This window comes from Chrysemys picta, chromosome 12, assembly GCF_011386835.1.
Source record: "Chrysemys picta bellii isolate R12L10 chromosome 12, ASM1138683v2, whole genome shotgun sequence".
Classification (NCBI taxonomy): domain Eukaryota; kingdom Metazoa; phylum Chordata; order Testudines; family Emydidae; genus Chrysemys; species Chrysemys picta.
The window spans coordinates 24,668,530-24,687,259 of record NC_088802.1 but is presented as its reverse complement, the minus strand read 5'-3'; the positions used below and the strand labels follow the sequence as shown (position 1 = coordinate 24,687,259).

General features: G+C 48.3%; 1 pseudogene; it reads left to right on the top strand.

The window, feature by feature from the left end:
* The first annotated feature begins 3,729 nt into the window (after positions 1 to 3,729).
* Positions 3,730 to 4,712, top strand: LOC135974558 (olfactory receptor 6N1-like; annotated as a pseudogene).
* Positions 4,713 to 18,730: the final 14,018 nt, after the last annotated feature.

Sequence of the window (18,730 nt, the reverse complement as noted above, 5' to 3'; positions counted from 1 at the left end):
TTGCCAGCATAGCCCTCTGCAGACCAGCCACCTTCTCTGTGCTCACACAGGCCGGATGCAAACAACCAGGCCCCAGCAGTGACCTCTGGACACTTCACCAGGAACAGCCTCATAGCTCTTACCTGGGCTAAGCCCGGCTGTGACCAGCTCCGGCAAAGCACCTGCTCCAGGCTCACTGGGCCCTTGGAAGTGGGGAGGTTGGGCAACCACAAAGAAGTAGATGCACATGCTAGGTCCACTGGGATTTTCCATACCCAGCAGGGGTTTTGCCAGGCACACATATAACTGAGGCCAATTCTGCAGTTGGGTCTGTCAAACAGTCCCTGATGAGGGACTCTGCCTGCAGCCCTTCAGGGCAGCAGCTGTTCTTCTGCCACCAACTGCACAGAGAAGTTCAAAGGGAGGGGACCTGTTACAAAGAGTGTCCCCAAAACTCACTGCAACAAGCGCCCGTCCCGAGAGGGCTAGTTCTCAGGATACTGTGTCTAGTCAGCCCCAGGTGCCTTACAAAGCTACTGCCTACTAACGGGCAGAGCTCCTGTGGTGCCTAACACGGCAGTGCTGGTTCAGTCACTAGGAGCATGTCAGGGCTTGGCCAGAGGTAAGGGAGCTGGGCAACAGGGAGACCAGTAGGGCTCCAACACAATGGAAAAGATTTTTAAAGAGACCTAATAGAGTTAGGCACCCAAATCACTTTGAAATGGGAGTTGGACAGTTATATTCTCAGAGGCGTCTATGGAAGTTCAGCCCGGAGAGCAATGGGGATTCTGTCATGGTAGGTTCAATCTATGCGTTTCCATTGGAAACAGACCCCACATCAACACAAATGCACTGGGTGGAAGGGAAACCCTTGCTAATATATTGAAAGACGCTGCTGTTGTACATGCTCTCATAGCCACTAATATTGCAATCATGATGTTGTGTGATTTGGTTGCTAGTTGCTAGAATTTGGAGCAGCGCACACCCAGAAGTAGGTCAGAAGTGAGGAGAGATGCAATTATGCTGTCTAGGGCTACTAGAGGGCAGAGGAATGGGACAGGTGTAGTGGTGCTGCCCAATGGACAGCAGCCAAAGTGGAAGGGCAAGAAAGGAGATGTTATGTTGCCAAATGACCAACCGAGGGAAGTGGAAAGGGAGGTGCAGCTGTATCATGGTGTATAAGTGGTGAGTAAAGAGGACTGAAGAGAAAAGGACCTTGATTCCATCTAATGAACTGTGGATAGTAGCAGATGTTGACTAGTGAGAAATGGGCTGTTATACTAAATAATGGGCACCAGGTGACATAAGAGCTAAGAATGGGAAAGCAAAAAGAAGAATGCACTACAGGAGAGCAGAGTAACAGGCTGTCATGCTGGGAAATGGACACTAAATGGCAGCAGAGTAGAGAAAGTGAGGGAGGGGGAAGGTCAGAAATACTGACTCGTGACCAATAGATTTCAGCGGCCAATACAATAATGAGAAAGTGGGTGGCAGCATGTTGTAAGGGTGAGATATGGGCAGCTATTTTCAAAAATGCCCATTAGACAATGGCATATCTTGAATACTAATTAAGGGGTGGTGCAAGTCCATGAGAACCTCAGAGTTATGAGCGCCCTCGGGAACAGAGGTTGTTCGTAACTCTGAAATGTTCATAACTGAACAAAACGTTATGTTGGTTCATTCAAAAGTTTACAACTGAACATTGACTTAATGCAGCTTTGAAACTTTACTATGCAGAAGAAAAATGCTGCATTTAACCACCTTAATTTAAATGAAACAAGCAAAGAAACAGTTTCCTTACCTTGTCAAATCTTTTTTTTTTAAATGTTCCCTTGATTTTTTTTTTACTAGTTTATGTTTAACACAGTACTGTACTGTATTGGATTTAAAAAAATACTATTTTTTTTGGTCTTTACTGCTGCTTGATTACCTAGTTCCGGTTCCAAGTGAGGTGTGTGGTTGACTGGTCAGTTCGTAACTCTGAGGTTCTACTGTACATTATAACAGCCCATCACCTTGGATAGGCATCTTCCAAAAATGTAAGCTGGTGTTTGTTCATGATCTAAAATATTTTCCACAAAGGATCGTTAAACTAAAAAAATGATGTACAATGGGACTTGTATAATTGCAAGTCACGTGGGGCATTGTTAGCTACAAAGCTTTGGAGACACAAAATGAACCAAGTGGGAGAAAGGTTAAAGTGGGACCATATTAAAAAGCGTGAAGGCAGAATACAAATATGAGGGAGCATTTACACTTTGTAAATCAAAGGGGAAGCCCCTTTTCCAAACGAAGGTCAAATGCACCAGTTCATCCCTTCAGGTCACTGCAGGTCTCTTCACTGAGAAAATCCAGTTTCTGCAGAAAGAGGAGAGACAAGAACCTCTGATGAGTCCTAGCACCCAAGCCCTGAGAAACAAGAGCCCATCACTTCAAGCTTGGGCTGTCCTGTGGTTTCAGGTGAGCACTGTCTTCCTGATTGCATTTCTATACCACCTTCCAAACAGGGGCATGAATGTTCTTTGTGAATATTAGAAGGACAAGGCAGGCGAGGTAATATCTTTTATTGGACCAACTCCTGCTGGTGAACAAGAGAAGCTTTCGAGCTGCACAGAGCTCTTCTTCAGGTGAATATTAACAGTTTTAGCCTCACCTTCCCACAGCAGTGCCAGTTACTGTTCATAGCACCTTTTCACAGACATGGAGCGTGAGATCCATGTCTTGTGACAGGTCCTCAGTTGGAGATCTTCCCCACTGATAAAAATGGAGCTGCCTTGATTTACACCAGCTGGGGATCTGGTTCATGTGTGCCCCAATGGGGTGGGGAGTGGTGATAGAGCTTTATTACTCTAAATCACGCATGCCAGAATGTTTCTAGACTCCAAGTTCAGGGACAGCATCTTCCCCCACCCTGAGTTCCTTTCTTGTTCCTTTATTATTATCCCACAATAATTATGGCATGGGGAGGGTCTCTCCCCAGTTAGGGTTGTATATCAACCTACTTTTGTCCCTTCCTAAGATCCACCCTACAAAGAGCTGTTTTTTATTACTGCTACATAGTGAACGTCAGGAAACAGAAAAGGCATTGCCAGTCACTTACCATGTCACCATCACCACCAGAAAAACTAAGGGAGAATTTACTCCACTTCATAATTTATGGCATGAACTGATCTCTTGTGAGGGGGTGAAAATTGTTCTTTTTCCTACAGGGCACTGAAATGCTGAATATACCAGGATATATTTGTAGAATAAATAGAAATAAATCTAACAGAAGGTCATTGCCTAAGGACTCTAAACTGCATTGAAAAATCTCAGTCCAATTTTAGTTGTTTGATTTTGACTCCTAAGACATGGCATGATTCTGGTCATTGCCAGAAATGAAATACAGCATTTAAGCAACATTGTTAAGCTCTAAGATGTCACTAGAGGGAATATCATAGTAGATAAAGAAATATTCTGATCCGCTATATCAGTACTCGGCTACCAGAGATATGGGCTGTTTCAGAAGTGATTGCTTTGATTATGGCAGACGATGGTTTACATGGATACAAATGTTCTGTTCTCAAATTGAGACTTCTGGCACTTTGCTCTGACCTCTACATTTAGGTTTAAAATTTCAGCCTGCAATCTGGAAAGGAAGGGGAGTTTCTGAATACTTATGGAATTAATTAATGCAACTTGATTAACCTTTAACTCTATGTTCTTCCAATTCAATTGCACAGCTTGTTTTATTGTTCCTGGACTCAAACCATGGCAGACAGAGACTGGGGAAACCAAACAGCCATCAAAGAATTCATTATTCTGGGATTCGGGGATCTCCCTGACCTGCAAATTCTTCTCTTCCTGATGTTCCAAGTTATCTACATGGCAACCGTGGCGGGGAACACCCTCATTGTGATGCTCATTGTGGCTAACCAGCACCTTCACACCCCTATGTACTTCTTCCTGGGCAACCTGTCCTGCCTGGAGACCTGCTACACCTCAACCATCCTGCCCAGGTTGCTGGCCAGTCTCCTGACTGGGGACAAAACCATCTCAGTCAGTGGCTGCATCATACAACTGTATTTCTTTGGTTCTCTGGCATGTACAGAATGCTATCTCCTAGCAGCAATGTCTTATGATCGGTATTTAGCCATATGTAAACCCCTGCACTATTCCACTCTTATGAATATCAGGTTTTGCCTCCAGTTGGCTGCTGGATCATGGTTAAATGGCTGTTTGGCTACTGCTATCTTTGTCTTATTCCTATCACAGTTAATATTCTGTGGCCCAAGTGAAATTAACCATTTCTATTGTGATTCCATCCCACTGATAGAACTCTCCTGCAGTGACACCCACCAGGTCATATTGCTGGCTTTCATATTAGTCTCTGTATTCACCCTGCCTCCATTCCTACTAACCCTGACATCCTACGTGTGTATCATCACCACCATTCTGAGAATCCCTTCCACCACCGGGAGACAAAAAGCCTTTTCCACCTGCTCCTCTCATCTCATTGTGGTGACAATTTTCTATGGACCCATAATGATTGTGTACCTGCTACCGAAAAGTGATACACTGAGAAATCTGAACAAAGTGCTCTCTCTTTGCTACACAGTCCTGACTCCCCTGGTAAACCCCCTCATCTACAGCCTGAGAAACAGAGAGGTCAAAGAAGCTTTGTGCAAAGCAGTTAGTAAATATGTGGCTTTCACCAAAACATGCAGAGACTCCCAGAGAATAACTTAGCCTGATGTTTTCAAAGCTTCCCGGGTGTTTTAAGCAATCAGCCGCCATTAAAATTAAGTTGAAAACTCCCATTGAAAATCTCAGCACTAATGTGAAGAAGAAATGGAGATGATCTGCATGGAGTTACTGAGACAGTCTTTGTGGTCCCCCGCTGTGTCCATGTAACACAATTTCCAGGAAAGTGAGTATGTTGACAGCTGTGTCACTCTCTCATGTTCAGCACTGATACACACAGTATGATGGTACTTTTCTCCAGGGTTTTGGCTAAATGTTCACCCTCTGTGAGGAGTGTGTACAGCCTCTGAAACTGCACAGAGCTGACATTGTGTAAGGCACAAAATCCACTAACGATGAAAGCAAATCCCTGGGTATATATATCCCCTGTTCATTGTTTCTCTATGTAAGATAATAAAGTCTTGTAATCAAATTCAGACAGTAAATACAAACAAAACACAATGGGTGACATCATCATATTTGTTGCTACAGATCGTTTCTTATGGCCTTAAGGATACAACACAGAATCCAGCCAGAGCTCAGGTCACTGTTGTCCATCTAAGTGGAAGGACCAGAGAGGGAGGTGGCCCTAACCATGGTATCATCATAGAGTTTTTAACTGGGCACCAGGTGGAGCGGAGACCAATTTTTAATCAATGTTTTATATCCATAAAAAGCATTTTTTGATCAAAATAAATGTTTGGACAATAAAAATAGTAACTCCCGTGCGGCATAGGTGAGGATGTAAGCCTGGGAAATTTGCCGCCCCAGAAATTGTGCTCCTTGCCATCATAGCACTCTGCAAACTGCTGTCAGTCGGCGTGCTTGCCTGCTCTCTCCATATGCTGTCCCAGCCCTCCCCAGAAAGTTGGTTCAACAGACCTCGATAGTACTACCCAGGAAGAAAGACCACAGGGCCAGTTTGGTGACAAAGGCACTCAGCCAGATTTATTGCCCTCAAGGCACAGTTCTAGCATCCTGGTTCTGTGGTTACAGATACACTAATACACGCGTACCCAGTGCCAAGGAGCAGCTCAGTCAGCAGCAGGAATTTCTGCTGTTCCCTGGGCCGCACAAAGGGTTAAATTGAGGTACCCCGACATTTATAGACTGAGACAAACAACTTACGTCCCACCTCACGTGTCTCATGACATCTGCTTGTTACCTCCCCTTGTACTTTGCTACAGGTGTCTCAGGCAAAACATCCCTATTCATTACTTCTGTCAAACCCTCTTATCTGGTGTTAGGTCAGGATATGCCTGGGCTAATCTTCTGGAGTGAGTTCACACACATACCCAGTGTCTGTTGCTTCTTAGGAGTGTCTCTGTGTTAGCAATGCTAGTAATATCTTTGTCTAGGTCATGTATCGGACAGTGAAGTTGTAAGCATCTGCTGTAATACATGGCCTGACTTTGGTTCACGGCATGGCCGGTGATGACACAAAAAGCTCCCTCTCAGAATTCCCTGCTGAGCATGCTCACCAGAACTGAGCAGGTGCAGTAACATCTGCTGGTGCAGCTGCCCTCACTCTGCCCTTACTTGGCATCAGACTTTGCTGCCTGGTCTTTGGAGGTGTAAAAAAGGGGCAAAGGGAGCAAATCACAGCAGGGGGCTACGGGGGAGTCAGGGTCTGAGCAGGGGGCAGAAATGTACTGGCTGGTGGGATCAAGCTACTGTAGGTAGCAGCATAAGAGGGGCTGGAGGGGAAAAATCGGGATGGGGGGTGGGAGCCTGGGTTAAGCCCATGAGGGAGACGCTGCCAGTCCCTGTGCAGGGACAAAACCCCCATCCAGGGAGGGGGAGAGGGGCTAACAGTTGACCCCCTGCTGTTTTTGCAAATATAGGGGTATGCAGGGGACAGAGGCTTTTTTAGTTCTCCTCACAGGACACTGCATGTCAGTGCTGGAGAAGAGGGCAGATTCCCGGGGCTGTGTTCTTAAAGGCGCAGGCATCCCAATTCCTAGACTGTCAATGCTTAGACACCACAGCTTCTCTCTGCTTTTCACACCCCAGATATTTCCATCTAGGATGTGAGTTCAAATACATTGTCCCACTCCCTCACTCTTGAGTCACTAAGACCAGGGCAGACTAGTTAGGCAGCCTCCAAATGTCCAGGTTCCATTCTGTCACCAGGGAGGGGCTTAAAAAGAGCTGACTATAAAAGGACACATTTATGGAAAACTTTGCCAAACTGTCATTTCTACAATCTTTCTGGCACTTTTGCAGGTACAGATTTGAGGACTCAGTGATGCTTGGGATGAACATGGGCCAAAGCAAAGATCAGAAAACCTAAGAAGTTTACTTTAAAACAGTGTTTTCCCCAAAAGTGGGCACTGTGCATCGCCTCAGTAGACTGAGAATCCTGAAGATTTCCTTTCCCATTTCAAATGATTTATTTTCTGTTCCTTTGGGAGAGGCAGGAACCTCTCAGAAATGAGAATCCAACACACAGAATGGTCAGGCAACCCACAGGGCACATCCCAGGAATGACACTGGAGCTATAGAGAAGCTATTGCAATAGCTATTAGGATACAGACTGGAGGGCTGTTGCATGGAAAATATGGGACGTTAGTTCATGATGCAACAGCATTAGAGAGAATTACAGCTACACTTGTCAGAGAGGTCATACAGAGAAGTACCCTGCCCTGCCCAGCTCCCACGCACTGGTGATAACCCAGCTTTCATCCTTAGGGTCCTGGGCTGAAAGTATTGTGTGGGAGAAGGTCCTTGCATGCTAGTCCTGCTCCTGATGTATGGGCTGAGATCCCTAAAAGGAGGATTCCAGCATGTTGTCTGTAGTTACCTCTGTTCCAGGACTGATGTCTATAGTGTAAAAAGAAAAACATTACATTAAGAAATTACCCAGACTCTACATCACTGGTTTTCCAGTGGGAAACCAATCTGCAAGATCCTGAATCCTGCTACCGCTCAGCAGAAGGGTGAGAATATTCTTAAATAAACCAACATTAGTAATTACCGATAACATCAAAGTTCCTTGGGAAAAATATTTCCATTGGGGGTGTGTAGGCTGTTCGGTCAGGGCTCATCCCTCTCCGGGGTGGCGGGGAGCCAGACCGCCTCGCTACTTTGGTCAGGTGTGTCGGGGAATTAGCTTGGCTGTGCGGCAAACAGTCAGCAGCTCTGGCGAGGGCTGAGCAAACAGTTCAATAGTAGCAAGCCCAGGCCCTGGATCAGGGCGGGCAACAAACAGTCAGTAGCTCAGGCCCTCAGGCAGAGGCTGAGCAAACAGGTTCAAAAGCAAGCCCCAGGCTCCTGGCTCTGAGCAGCCGGGGAGAGGGGGAGACTGCCACCTGCAAGGTGGCTGGCGGCGGGGTGGGGGGGGACACACAGGCCCACCCACTCCACTGCAACCCAGCCCGGGGCCTTAGCAGCGGCAGAAGACCCGCTGCTGTGTCAGTGGGGATCCTGGCTGCAACACACTGACATTGGCTCTGGCAGTGTTGCAGCCACACTTGGGTCGGCTGCCCCCGGGCTACTTTCTATCTCCCCCTCTAGAGGTACCTGGGTCCTGAGGCCATCCTCCATGGGGTCACACACCATGGGCTCCTCGGGGTAGCTGGCGAGCGGTAGGCCTGGCAGTTCCTTGGGGTAACAGGTGAGCGGTAAGCTTGGCAGCGTCTCTGGGCTCAGGCTACCATCAGGCATTGGCTGCTCTGGCCAGTTCTCGTGTCGGCCGTCGATCGCCATGGTCTTCCCATCGAGAGCTAGGCCACAAGCGTCTGGTCACTCCGGTGGTTGAGTTCCAAGTGAGATCTGGAGTCGGGCTTTTATACTTCCTGTCCTGTGCCCTGATCTCTGAGGAGTGGGTGCAGGTTTTGCTGGCTCCGCCCACTTTGGTGTCCAGAGAGGCTCGGCCCTCTCCGGGGTGGCAGGGGGACAGACTGCCTCGCTACAGGGTGTAAGTGGGAGAGAGAGATTCTTTCATCCAAATCTTTCAGTTGCAAACTATGTATTAAACTTACTTTACATTCAGTTTCCAGTGAGTCTGTTAAATTGGCTTCAGCACCCAATCTAGCAGGCTTGAGTCATCTAAGCCATTTTTTCCTCATGCAATTGTTCCACTGAAGACAATGGTACAATTGACATGAGCAAAGATTGCTGAGTAGTCTCAGGCTTTCTATGGCCATGGACTCCAGGGGCGTTGCATTACATTTCAGCCATGCAGAGCAGTGACCTCATACAGCTGGTATCGGAAAGAAGATTCCTCTGGGTGAGGGAGGTTGGTGGATTGTACTGTCTGCACAGAAAACACAGAGCTGACTCCCCAGGCTCAACCTCTTCAGAGGTGGAATCAAGGGAGACGCAGCCAAATATGAGGACTCTGCACTTTGTAAGTGGAGGGGGAAGAACATGTTCTAAGACAGATCACAGCAGCCACTCGTCCATTCAGGTAGATGCAGGTGTCTTTGTTGAGAAGATCCAGTTTCTATAGAATGATGAGACCCAATTACCTCAGGGACAGAAACCGAGTCCTGGCCACCAAACCCTGAGAAATAAGCTCAAAGCTTGAGCTGTCCTGTGGTTACAGGTGAGCACCATCTTCCTGACTGTGTTTCTATATCACCTTCCAAAGAGGGGCAGGAATGTGCTTTGTGAAAATAATTGGCAGCATTGTTGTAACCGTGTTGGTCCCAGGCCATTAGAGAGACAAGGTGATATCTTTTATTGGACCAAGTTTTGTTGGAGAGAGAGAGAAGATCTCTAACTCTCAAAAGCTTGTCCCTCTCACCAGCAGAAGTTGATCCAATAAAAGATATTACCTCACTCACCTTGTCTCTGGGAATATTAGCAGTTTTAGCCTCACCTTCCCACAGCAGTGCCAGTCAGTGTTAATAGCACCATTTAACAATGGGGAAATTGAGATACATGTCTTGTGAAAGGTCCTCAGCTAAGGATCTGGCTCAAGATAATGAGGGTGAAGCCTGGAATAGAATAATGGAAATCAAAACTAAGTGAAGCTGATAGAAAGGAACATTAAAATGGCATGTTAGGTGGGTGAAGTATAAGAATGAAATGGGGAGGATGAGAGGGAATTTGAAGAACAAATGGTTTTAGTTAAAAGTAAATAAAAACTGTTTCATTATATCTGAGTCAGGCAGGTTGCAAGAGAATCCATGAGTCAGCTGAACCCAGGAATAAATAAGATACACATTGCAGAGCTGCTGTGGTTGAGATTTAAGGCACCTAGGAATTGGGTGTCCTAATCGCCAATTAGAATTAATGTCCCAATCCTATAGACAGTTTGACAATCTCCTCTCAAATGATTTCTTTGTATCGATCTTCACCAAAAAGTGTTCTGAAGTAATCTGCGCCAGGTCAACTTTTTTCAGGGAACAGCCTGTCAGAGGCTGAATATCAAAAGTGTAGCTTCTTGAACTAGCTGGAATTTGGGGTTTCGCTGGATCACTTTAAGAGAACGTAGTAATATAGGAATTGCCAGATTAGATCAGACCTAAGGACCAACCTGTCCAGTACCGTTCTCCGAGAGCGAGCAGGACTAGCTGTTTCAGAGGCAAATGTCAGAACACTGCAATAGCAGTTCTGGGATAGTCTCTCCTCACATGTGTCATGTTGGTCTAGAATAGCTCAGTTTGGAATAGATATAAAACCTCATGTTTTGGGGGTTAAGCCAATCTCTATTGTTGCCATTAATTATGATAACTGGATATTTATATGGCTATCAGGATCATCCAATCTCTTCTGGAATCTAGTTAAGTCCTTCATATCAAGGACTTCCTGTGGCAGTGAGTGTGATGCTCCCAATGGGGATGCAAGAGTGTGAGTGCCAAACTCAGGACAGACAGTTACAAACCAGGGCACAAACCCCTCATTGGTTGTCAGGTCTAAACTTAGATTTGCACCAACGAACTGCACCGAGTGCAAACTCCTCAGGCACTTAAAACAGCCTTGACAGAGTCTCCCCAGAAAGTCCTCTTGGTCTGTCCTGCCCCCCAGGTGAGCGTATCTGTGGTACATGGCCCCTTACGCCAAGAATCACAGCAATATTCAGGTTACTCCTGACTTCCGCCAGGTCAATTGCACTTTAGGTCTCACGCCAAAATGACACTGAGAGCCAATCCTATAGTGAACTACTGTATAGGAGGATTTATTAAATAGGAAAAGGAAATCAGGGCTGGCTTTCGGCTGATTCCACCGATTCCCCGGAATTGGGCCCTGCACCTAAGAAGGCCCCGTGCCCCCAGCTGGAGCGCGGCAAGCCCCGCTGCCCTGCTCCCCCGGCCCGAGCCCTGCAAGCCCCCCAGCCCCGCTCCCCTGACCGGAGTGCAGCAAGTTCTGTGGCCCTGCTCCGCCAGTGGAAGCCCAGTGGCCCTGCTCCCCCGTCCGGAGCACTGGCTGGAGCCCAGCAACCCTATGGCCTGCAACCCCGGCTGGAGCGTGGCAATCCGAAATGCCACTGAAGACTGGGAGCACCGCCCGATGAGTACAAGCCCCACAAATCGGGCCCCGCACTTGCTAAAGCCGGCCCTGAAGGAAATGAGAGTTATTTACAAAGGTTAAAGCAAGAAAACAGACCCATGAATGAGTCACAGTCTAAGGTTTCAAAAGGTAATACAGGCTTCTCTCAGCAGCAAGCTGTATGTGACCTTTAGGGCTAACCCAGGCTAAGCCGCTGGGGATCTCTTGCTAATGCCTAGAAACACCCTGCCCTGAGCATCCAAGCAGCCTAGAGATCCCTAATTCCTTTTGTTTGGGGTTTTTATCCCCCTCCTGCCATCTGCTCTGAGCTGCAAACTCAGACCACTCACATGATTCATCTTCATAAGGAGGAGAGCAGAACAATAAGTCTCTAGTCCTTTTGTTGATGGTTTCTCAATCCAGCTGTAGGGAAATTCCAGTTGGAATATCCACCCATAGCACACCTGGTATTAGGGTGACCAGATGTTCCAATTTTATAAGCACAATCCCGATATTGGGGACTTTGTCTTATACAGGGCTGGCTCCAGGCACCAGCTGAGCAAGCTGGTGCTTGGGGCGGCAGATTGTTCGAGGCAGCATTCCGCCCAATCCTAAGGCAGCACGGCCACATTTTTTTTCATTCCGCTCCGGCCGACCTGTAGGGGGTGGCGGCGCAGGGGACCGGAGGACGGGAGCACCCTGCAGCAAGCCTGGCACGCAGTCCTCGTCCTTCCCTCCCCACCGACCGGAGCGGAGCCCTTCCAGCAGGTGGCGGCGCGGCGGGAGGGGCTGCATGTTAGCGCCCCTGCTGTAGCCCTGGCCACCCCCCTTCTCTCTCTCTCTCTCCCGCCCGTTCCCTCCGCTAGCCGGTCCCCCTGAACCCACGCTCTGTTTTTTTTGCTTTGCCGTTGTGGCCGCCCCGTTTTTTTTTTTTTTGCGCGCGCTTGGGGGACCAAAAAGCCAGATCCGGCCCTGGTCTTATACAGGTGTCTACTACCCTCCCCCCCCCCCAATCTCCTGTCCTGATTTTTCACACTTTGTATCTGGTCACTCGATCTGGTACGAGATGGATTTCCTTTTTCAGGAGAGGCTTCATGTCTGTGGAAGACCAATTCTTCACACTCATTAATGTCCCTCTCTTGTGGTGATTCATACTCACAGAAGCTCACTACAACCGCTCAAATATTGAATTACAATATGGAACAGACATTACAGGGGAGATTAATGATTAATGCAGGTAGCAACTGACAAGCATTCAACACTTTCTTATAATTCTAATACCCATATTATTAATATTAATCCACAAGTGAGCCAGACTCATTCCTGCTTTGTATCTGTTAGTGTCCTGCTGAGACCGGGGGACCTTGGCATGAGCTAACACTGGGTCTGCCAGCATCACAGTGAGTGCCACAGTTTAATTGCACTTTGGGTGAACAAGTATTTCATTTTATAGATTTTAAGTTGCCCACCTTTTCATTTTGTTGCATGCCCCCCTTGTTCTTGGAGTAAGGGGTAGGGGAAACAGAAGATCCCCATTCTACCTTCTCCCAGTTTCCGCAGAAAGAGGACCATGAAACTGAGGATCCTGAATCCTGGCCCCTGAACCCTGAGAAACAAGAGCTCATCACTTCAAGCTTGGGCTGTCTTGTAGTTACAGGTGAGCACCATCTTCCTGACTGCATTTCTATACCACCTTCCAAACAGGGGCTTGAATGCGATTTGTGAATATTAGAGGGACAAGGTGGGTGAGGTAATATCTTTCATTGGACCAACTTGTGGTGGAGAACGAGAGAAGCTTTTGAGCTACACAGAGCTCTTCTTCAGGTGAATATTAACAGTTTTAGCCTCACCTTCCCACTGCAGTGCCGGTCAGCATTCACAGCACAATTTCATAGAGATGGAGTGTGAGATCCATGTCTTGTGACAGGTCCTCTGACACAAATAAAGCTACCTTGATTTACACCAGCTGAGGATCCGGCTTAGTGTGAGTTCCAATCATAGAACTAGAAGGGACCTAGAGAGGTCATCTAGTCCAGTCCCCTGCACTCAAAGCAGAACTAAGTTTTATCTAGATAAACCCTGAGAGGTGTTTGTCCAATCTGCTACAATGATGGAGATTCCACAACCTCCCTTGGCAATTTATTCCAGTGCTTAACCACTTAAGTGTTTTTCCTGATGTCCAGTCTAAACCACCCTTGCTGCAATTTAAGGCCATTGCTCATTGTCCTGTCCTCTTAGGTTAAGGAGAACAATTTTTTCCCCTCCTCCCTGTAACAACCTTTTAAGTACTGAAAACCGTTATGTCCCCTCTCAGTCTTTTCTTCTCCAGACTAAACAAACCCCATTTTTTCAATCTTCCCTCGTAGGTCATGTTTTCTAGACTTTTTATCATTTTTGTTGCTCTTCTCTGGACTGTCTCCAATTTGTCCACATCTTTCCTGAAATGTGGCACCCAGAACTGGACACAATACTACAGTTGAGGCCTAATCAGCACAGAGTAGAGCGGAAGAATTACTTTTCCTGTCTTGCTTACAGCACTCTTGCTAATACATCCCAGAATGAGATTTGCTTTTTTTGCAACAGTGATACACTGACTCATATTTAGCTTGTGATCCACTATGATCCCCAGATCCCTTTCCGCAGTACTTCTTCCTAAGCAGTTTTTTCCCCATTTTGTATGTGTGCAACTGATTGTTCCTTCCTAAGTGAAGTACTTTGCATTTGTCCTTATTGAATTTCACCCGATTTACTTCAGACCATTTCTCCAGTTTGTCCAGATCATTTTGAATTTTAATCCTATTCTCCAAAGCACTCACAACCCCTCCTGGCTTGGTATCATCTGCAGACTTTATAAATGTACTCTCTATGCCATTATCTAAATCATTGATGAAGATATTGAACAGAACTGGACCCAGAACTGATCCCTGCAAGACCCCACTCATTACGCCCTTCCAGCATGACTCTGAACCACTGATAACTACTATTTGGGTATGGTTTTCCAACCAGTTATGCACTCAGCATATATATATAGTAGCTCCATCTAGGTTGTATTTCCCTAATTTGTTTCTGAGAAGGTCATTCAAGACAGTATCAAAAGCCTTACTAAAGTCAAGATATACCAACTACCACTTCCCCCCCATCCATATGGCTTGTTACCCTGTCAAAGAAAGCGCTCAGGTTGGTTTGACATGATTTGTTCTTGACAAATCCATGCTGACTGTTACTTATCACCTAATTATCTTCTAGGTATTTGCCAATTGATAGAGCAAATAATTAAGCAATTATCTTTTTCCGGGTACAGAAGTTAAGCTGACTGGTTTGTAATTCCCCAGGTTGTCCTTATTTCCATTTTTATAGATGGGCACTATATTTGTCCTTTTCAAAGTCTTCTGGAATGTCTCCCATCTTCAATGGAGTGGTGAGTGGTGATGCTCACTAGCCTGGATCACACATGCAAGATTGTTTCTAGACTCTGAGTTCAGGGACAGCATCTTTCCCCCACTCCAGTGCCTTTCTTGTTTCTCTATTATTGTTATGGAGTGGGGAGGGTCACTCCCCAGTTAGGGTTGCACATCAGACTGGTTCTGCCCCTTCCTAAAACCCACCCTCCAAAGAGCTGTATTTTATTACTGCTACATAGTTAATGTCGGGAAACAGAAAAGGCACTGCCAGTCCCTCACCACATAACCATCACAGGAACTAAGGGAGAATTTACTCCACTTCATAAATTATGACAAAGTGATTTCTTGTGAGGGGGTGAAAATTGTTTCTTTTCCTACAGAGAACTGAAAAGCTGAATATACCAGGATATATTATTAGATTTATTTCCATTAATTCTTACAGAAGATCGGTGCCTAAAGACACTAGACCACATTGGAAATCTCAGTCCAAGAATTCAGTTGATGTATTTATTGATTTTGTCTCCTAAGACATGGCATGATTCTGGCCATTGTCAGAAGTGAAATACTGCATTTAAGCATCATTGTTAAGCTCTGGTATGTCACTAGATGGTATATGATATGGCAGATCAGATCATTTCTCTGTTTATTAGTATTGGCTACCAGAGAAACGGGCTGTTATAGTAGTCATTGGTATCCACATACAGCACCCTTTTCCCCCATCAGAGCAATGTTCTGTCCTCAGATTGAGACTCCTGGCACTTAGCTCAGAAATCTACATTTCGTCTTAAAATTTCAGCCTGAAACCAGGAGAGAGAGGGAGTTTCTGAATATTTATGGAATTAATTCATGAGATTTGATTAACTTTTAACTCTGTCCTTCTGTAACAAGGTTGGGACTCACCACCACGGCACCTCCTACTGCTTACTCCGGGAATTAGCTCAGTCCAGTGGAGCGTCTCCTCTCGGTGGTATCCTGCCCATTGTCTTGTCCTCGGTTGGCTTCTTAACCCACGTCGCTCACCAACTCGCGGCGGCTTCTTCCGGACCACTGCCCTCCAGCAGTGCCTCTTAGTCCAGCCACACCCCCTTCCGGGGGAAGGGGATGCGGGGGTCAATCAGCAGTCTCTGTGTCCAGCCACCGTGGTCAACCAAACACCGCAAAGTCTAATCCCTCCTGTCAGGGATTTGGCGTGATCTATAATGGCCACTCCCTATGGCCAATGGCTGGGTGTACTGCAAGGGGAGAAGGGGGCGGGATCCAGGCCCACCGTCTACTCTGGGTCCCGGCCCATGGACCCTCTAGCGGCAGCATCGCTGTCCTCCTTCTCTCCCCTTGTCTGTCTGCTTCCCTGGGCCGCTTCCCCTACGGCCCCTCGCACCGGCTAGGTCCTTCCCCTCAGGGCCTGCAGCCTGGCAGACCCTGGGCTGGAGTTTCCTTCTGCTCCCCCGGGCCTGCCCAGCCCTGCGCTGTCCCGGGTGCTAGTCTCCCACCCTGGAGACAGACCTTCCCCTGTTGAAGGACTGGGACAGACTGACTACTCCGTTCCAGAGCAGCCTTCTTATAGGGCTGAGCCTGGCCCTGATTGGCTCCCTCCAATCTGGGCCCTGATTGGCTTTCAGTAAGCCCTTTCCTGATAGGCTGCCAGCCTGCGCAGGCTCTCTAGCCCCCTCTCACATGGGGGTGGGGCACTTGCCCCACCACACACCCTCCCGCTTAAGAATGCTCCCAGGGGGAGGGAGGAGGAAGGAAAGGGGTCTTATCAACCCCACTTCCCTTGCAGCTGGGCCCGTAAGGCATCCCTTTGCTCCCGCAGGCTCTCCACTGTCTGGAGCAGCCTGCTTCCCACTACTAGGGTCTGAGTCCCCACCGTAGACCTCTCTGATGCTACGTGGGTTCGAACATCTGTTTGGGTTCCCACATCAGCCCTCCCGGCCCCTATGTGGGTTCCCTCTTTTAAGTGGGGCCTCTCTGCCCCAGCCCCCTTCTCTCTGGGGGCCTCAGCCTGCACTACCCCTTCCTGGCAGCTAGTTGCAGACCAAGCTTTAGCTTCTTCTGGCGCCCCCCCTTTTTGGCTCAGGGGCCAATTCCTCTTTATGTGGCCCTTGGTGTGGCAGTGGAAGCACCCTCGGCGCCTTCCCCATGCCACTGCCCTAGTCCTGCTTGTGTGGGCCCTAGCCCTTCCTTCTGGGCTGGACCGGGCCTTGGGAGCCCTGTAGGGGCACTCTCTCTTTAGGTGTCCCCGCTTCCCACAGACCCAACAAGCTCAGGGGCCCCTGTTCCTCTCACAGGGGGTGCGTTGTCTGGGTGAGGCTTCTCTGCCCTCTCCCAGTAGGGACACTCCCATCTGAAGTGGCCCATTCGCCCACAGGCGTAACATTCTTGAACCCAGGCCCTGGCCTCTAGCCCTTGGCGCCTGGTCTCCTATTCGGTCTGGGTGCCCACCCCCGCAGCAGCCAGAGCACCTCACTCTGCTGCTCGACAAGCCGAGCCACCCAGGCCATCCAGTATAATTCCTTGTTCTCCACCATCTTCGTCTCTGTCTTAGTCTCTCAACTTGGCACAAACTGCCTCATCCTTTGCTCTGCCCCTTGTGTCAGGGGCAGACCACGGTGCCCACATTTTCCACCAAATGTAACAAGGCTGGGACTCACCACCACGGCGCCTCCTACTGGTTACTCTGGGAATAAGCTCAGTCCAGTGGAGCGTCCCCTCTCAGTGATATCCCGCCCGTTGTCTTGTCCTCGGTTGGCTTCTTAACCCACGTCGCTCACCAACTCGCGGCAGCTTCTTCCGGACCACTGCCCTCCAGCAGTGCCCCTTAGTCCAGCCACACCCCCTTCCGGGGGAAGGGGATGGGGGGTCAATCAGCAGTCTTTGTGTCCAGCCACCGTGGTCAACCAAACACCGCAAAGTCTAATCCCTCCTGTCAGGGATCTGGCGTGGTCTATAATGGCCGCTCCCTATGGCCAATGGCTGGGTGTACTGCAAGGGGAGAAGGGGAGGGGGATCCAGGCCCACCCTCTACTCTGGGTCCCGGCCCAGGGACCCTCTAGCGGAAGCATTGCTGTCTTCCTTCTCTCCCCTTGTCTGTCTGCTTCCCTGGGCCGCTTCCCCTAAGGCCCCTCGCACCGGCTAGGTCCTTCCCCTCAGGGTCTGCAGCCTGGCAGACACCAGGCTGGAGTTTCCTTCTGCTCCCCCGGGCCTGCCCAGCACTATGCTGTCCCAGGTGCTAGTCTCCCACCCTGGAGACAGACCTTCCCCTGTTGAAGGCCTTGGACAGACTGACTGCTCCTTTCCAGAGCAGCCTTCTTATAAGGCTGAGCCTGGCCCTGATTGGCTCCCTCCAATCTGGGCCCTGATTGGCTCTCAGTAAGCCCATTCCTGATTGGCTGCCAGCCTGCACAGCCTCTCCGGCCTACTCTAGCCCTCTCTCACATGGGGGTGGGGCACTTGCCCCGCCACATCTTCCCATTCAATCTAGGAAAAGAGGTATTGTTCCTAGATTCAACCCATGACAGACAGAGACTGGGGAAACAAAACAGCCATCAAAGAATTCACCAGCTCATTCCTTCAGGTAACTGCAGGTCTCTTTAATGAGAAAGTCCCATTTCTGCAGAATGATGAAAGACAAGAACCTCAGTGGAACCGGAGTCCTATCTGCCAAACCCTGAAGAGCTCTATGTAGTTGATCCAATAAAAGGTATTACCTCACCCACCGTGTCTCAAACCCTGAGAAATGAATTGAGATTTTTGGCACTTTACTCTGAACTCTACATTTAGGCTTAAAATTTCAGCCTGTAATCAGGACAGGAAGGGGAGTTTCCAAATATTTATGGAATTAATTCATGAGACTTGATTAAATTTTACTCTATGTTCTTCCAATTCAATTGCACAGCTTGATTTATTGTTCCTAGACTCAAACCATGGCAGACAGAAACTGGGGAAACCAAACGGCCATCACAGAATTCATCGTTCTGGGATTCAGGGATCTCCCCGACCTGCAAATTCTTCTCTTCCTGATGTTCCAAGTGATCTACATGGCAACCGTGGCCAGGAACACCCTCATCGTGGTGCTCATTGTGGCTGACCAGCACCTTCAGACCCCCATGTACTTCTTCCTGGGCAACTTGTCCTGCCTGGAGACCTGCTACACCTTAGCCATCCTGCCCAGGTTGTTGACCAGTCTCCTG